The 4,931-nt window shown below is 39.7% G+C and overlaps 1 pseudogene; it reads right to left on the bottom strand.

Moving 5' to 3' along the window:
* Positions 1-505: 505 nt before the first annotated feature.
* Positions 506-3,307, bottom strand: LOC138305060 (uncharacterized; annotated as a pseudogene).
* Between the last annotated feature and the right edge of the window lie 1,624 nt (positions 3,308-4,931).

Genomic DNA, 4,931 nt, shown 5'->3' with positions numbered 1-4,931 from the left:
GGCTGGTTCTCCTTAATTCGTATGAATCACAATTCCTCATTCTTTTGAACCCTCTGTGACCATAGATAGCACCGGTGGATTCTTTGAGGTCATAAATGATGTCTGAAGGGAAGTTCCACTATTCCGAGTCCGGAAAGGACTATCACCTGTACTTTTTTTTTGAAATCTATGAAATACAGTTACCTTGTTGTCTTAATATAAAACTGGGGTGTTGCTTGGTGTCTTCGGCGGCATGCTTCAGTGATATAGCACTATAAAAAGGGCAACAGTTCCACTATACAAGAAGACACAACACGAAAATACCGCAGTCTCCCAGAACACTCACCTCGCACAACATACACGCAACACACCGCATGACCATAGCTGTTAATAGGATGACCATAGCTGTTAATAGGACGTTAATAAATCAAACAAACAAACAAACAAGTTTTATCAAACTCCAGAATTCAGTGAAATAACTCCAAAGCCCATAGTATGACCATAATTTCTACTTAGGCTGAAATTACTAAGTAGAAATGTGAGCAATATATTTTTGAATGTTGTTGTTCTTTGATGCTGTAGTGTGTTGTCTTTTCTTAGAAAATGATGGCATCTCTGTTTGTATTCCGAGTTCTTGTAACAGCTCAACAGAACCTCGAAATCCCCTGTCAACTATAACCACATCATCATATGTAAGCCAATCATTTGTTTCTTCACATTTCTTCTAATAATGTGATTAAGGAAGCCTGCAACATTATTTTTGCTGTCCGCAAAGCACGGTCCTAAAACACTTACAATGTATCCTGAAGTTGTAACAAACATCATAGGTTTTACTAGTGGCTTGTGCATACTGTAACTTCTCCGTTGGAACAAGTATTGACCACTCTTCTGGATGTATGTATATGTTCCGTCGATAACTCGAATAGCTGGCTGCGTAAGTCCTCAAAATAGGGTCTGTGCCCAAAGTCTTGTGTGTGTCGTAATTACATCCTCACGGCTGATATGTTGGAATCCAAAGTGGGATGGGACAAAATATTTTACAATAGCGTTTCTTGCTCATGAAACTGCTCGCCTGATGGAATCCTTTCCTATGTTAAACACGGTTGACAGCATTCTGTTTGACATACCTCCTTTCAACTTTGTGAGAAATATACTAACGCAGATTTCATACTTCTGTTCTTTGTTTTGCGCAATGAACTTTTCAATTGAGAACACAAGTCATAAAATTGTTCCTTATCTAACCAAGTGAGTAATACATAATCATCACCGCTGAGGGCATCAGGAGAATCAAAATCAATACGTTGATCTTTGCTTTTGTTGGCGGCATCTCTAATACTTGAAATGAAATGTGTGATATATGTTCTATTCATAGACGTAGAATCGATGCTACAATGTTTTCCAATGCTTCAAAGTTCGCAAGAGGCCCATGGGGCTTAACAGTCATCTGACTATTAGTACAATACAACATAGTCGTTTAAAGATTTTTGACTATTTGACCCCTGTGACCTTGAATGAAGATAAAGGTTATTCATTTGAACAAACTTGATAGCCTTTCATTCCAACATGTCACAGGCCCAATATCAGGTCTCTAGGCCTCCTAATTATTCACAGGAAGTTATTTAAGATTTTAGCCATTTTGACCCCTGTGACCTTGAATGATGTTTAAGGTCCTTCATTTGAACAAACTCGGTAGCCCTTCATCCCAGCATGCTGTAGGCCCAATATGAGTATCCTGAGCCTTTCGGTTATTGAGAAAAAGTCGCTTAAAGAGTTTAGCCTATTTGACCTCCATGACCTAGAATGAAGGCCAAGGTCGTTATTTAAAAAAAAAATTTGGTAGCCCTTCATCCAAGCATGCTGCAGGCCAAATATGAGTATCCTGGGCCTTTCGGTTCTTGAGAAGAAGTCGTTTAAAGATGCTCCACCGCTGACAAATGGTATTTTTCCACTATCAAAAACAGGAGCAGACGATTTAGTATTTTTTTCCAGTTACAAAAGTTACTTACTTTACACCATTACCACCATTAAAAAGTTTAAGCTTTTATTTTTACTCTAAGTTAAAAATATAAAGAAATAATTAATTGCATCCCGAAACAATTCCGTGTCACTATACCCTATATGAAATGAAATACTGATTGCGCTTGCACAAAAGGCAAAATAAATTATTCTATTATAGTTTTTGTGCTAATTAGACATACATATATACGATTGAACACCAATTGTTGTTCAAATGATGAATGTCATTTATGCTCTGTCGGCGGTGGAGGATCTTTAAATATTTTAGCCTATTTAACCCTGTAACCTTGAATGAAGGCCAAGGTCATTCATTTGAACAAACGTGGTAGCCCTTCATCCAAGCATGCCGCAGGCCCAATGTGTACAGTACAACATCTAGCACCACTTGATAATAAAATACCTGTTCGTTAAAACATATTGTACTTTGTGCCGCGTGCTTCTACAACTAAATGGGATGGAGAGTCTTGAGAAACAACACACTTAGTGTGACTTCCACCTGTTGAGGGTATTGGCAACGTTATGTTTCTTGGAGAAGACGGTCTGCTTTTCGTCGCTGAAACAGTACTCTGATCAGTTGATTATTTGAAAATGGTGGAAGAAGGAATGTTTAATAGTGGATGTCTATGATGTTGTTGACGGCACCTACCACAAATCACGTCGCCATCTTCTGTTTGGATTAGAAATGTTTTCAACAATGTCTAACGGCATGAAACTTCAGAACGTAAGAGCACTAAAATATGTTGTGAGAGATCAGCATAGGCATGTTGGGAAGCCTCGTAAAATATGTGTGTCCCTATTCAGCGGTCTCTTCCGGACAGGACAGTTGATGTAGGTTTGAGTTATTAAACAGTTATTGTTATGTTTCGGTAGAGCCACCTTTGTTTGCCAGATGGGGTTATTTGAATGGTCTGACTTGAATTGGAAGGAGATGGATGTTCAGGTGAATGGTATGTTTTCAAATCTTTGTGCAAGGCGGAAGAGCAGCAGTATGCATTTTATCAGACCTGTTATCCATTCCCCTGTTATACCCACATGACTGGGATATCCAGAGATAAGTAATTTGAGTTTTTTTTAGAAGATAATCGAAATATTAAAAGAAGATTTTGGAAGTAGAGTCTCATTTCTAGGACATTCTTGATTTCATAAGCCTGAAGGAAACTCCGAATAGATGTCTGAACAGATGATTGCCTTTTTCAATTGCGGTGTTCTTCGATGTGGTCAAGAGCCAGACCGACAGCACAAGCTTCCGCAGAGAAAATGGAGGCAACATCTGGAAGTCGGATAGAGGAACAGTGATTAGATGTACAGCCATGCTGCGCAACATTATCACCATCTTTTGAGCCGTCAGTGTAAGATCTTAAAACATGATCAAGGGGAAAGCTCTGCATGCACTCCCGAAAGGAGGATTTATGTTTCTTCGGGTAATGCACTGGACTTTGCCTCCTCATCATGCAAAGATAAATTAGATATCAGGTGTATTTGTAATGAGCCATGGTGTGGTACATTCCGATATGGTTGTACTCGTCAATGGCGTCGACGTCGAAATTTTATATTTAGTTCCTGCAAAAACTTTGAAATTCTTGATGCCAAATTGTTGGTGATGAGCTTTTGATTTTGTGTCTTAATATGTCCTGGTGTTGTGGATTAAATAGAAGATCGAAAATGCGGGGTTTTTGGATTGGATTTCAGTTGGCAGGCAGCATACTGTAAGGATAATTTCTTTCGTCGATCGTCTAGAGATGGCTCATTAGCTTCCACATGGAGACTCTCTACAGGTGTTTTTCGAAAGGCTCCAAGTGCCAAGACGCAGTCCCTGATTCTGGATAGGGTCAAGCAGCTGTAGATAGGAGCTGCGAGCCGAATCCATAGACAATCGAGCCGTAGTTCAAGTTTTGATCTAATAAGTGCCCGGTAGATACGCAGAAGCATTTCACGGTCTGCACCCCAATCAGAATGGGACAGCACAGAACACGTAGAAATGTTCAGCTAGCCTATTCGAGCACTTATCCTTCAGGTGTTTTTATGTGTGGAACAAAGGACAGTTTCGAATCAAATATTAATCCAAGAAATTTAGTTTGTTCAACTACTGGAATTTTAATCCATTGAGTATGAGGTCTGGATCACTTGCGTCATGCAAAGTTTTTGATTAACATGGAAATATGACAAATTAACAGACTCAAAAAGTGTGACAGACAGGATACCACCCTGAAAAATAAAAACCAAAAAAATTTGGGGATGACCCCAAATTGGTTGTATTATCACGTTCAGCATACATACACATTAGGAAAATAAAATCATAAAATTTATGATGACTTAAGCTTAAACAAATGACGAAACAGAAACTTGCTCTAAAAACTTTAACATGAAATGGGACGCCGACGCCGGGATGACAACATTAGCTCCCCCTATTCTTCGAATAGGCGAGCTAAAAACGTAAGCAATATTTTATTTATATGTTTGTTTGTTTGTTTGATTTATTAACGTCCTATTAACAGCTATGGTCATGTAAGGACGGCCTCCCATGGATGCGGTGTGTTGCGTGTATGTTGTGTGAGGTGAGTGTACTGGGAGACTGCGGTATGTTCGTGTTGTGTCTTCTTGTATAGTGGAACTGTTGCCCTTTTTATAGTGTTATATCACTGAAGCATGCCGCCGAAGACACCAAGCCAACACACGGCCCAGTCGTCCACTCCGGTCACATTACCACTTTTACAGACTGACAACGGGCGAACCAGTCCGTCCCACACTCCCTGTGCTAGAATGCCGGTGAAAAATTGGGGCGCTAAGCAGCCATAGAGCAGAAAAACAACTACATTACAGACTATATAATTCTGTAAACTTTTTTATATTTTCCAAAAACTTTGGTGTGTCTCGGCCAGGGGACAGAACCCAGAGCCTTCCTCACAGGGGCGAACGCTCAACTCAAGGCCAAAAGT

This window comes from Argopecten irradians, chromosome 12 (genome assembly GCF_041381155.1).
Source record: "Argopecten irradians isolate NY chromosome 12, Ai_NY, whole genome shotgun sequence".
Classification (NCBI taxonomy): domain Eukaryota; kingdom Metazoa; phylum Mollusca; class Bivalvia; order Pectinida; family Pectinidae; genus Argopecten; species Argopecten irradians.
The sequence above is the reverse complement of the archived record's forward strand: the minus strand, read 5'-3'. Positions and strand labels throughout refer to the sequence as shown.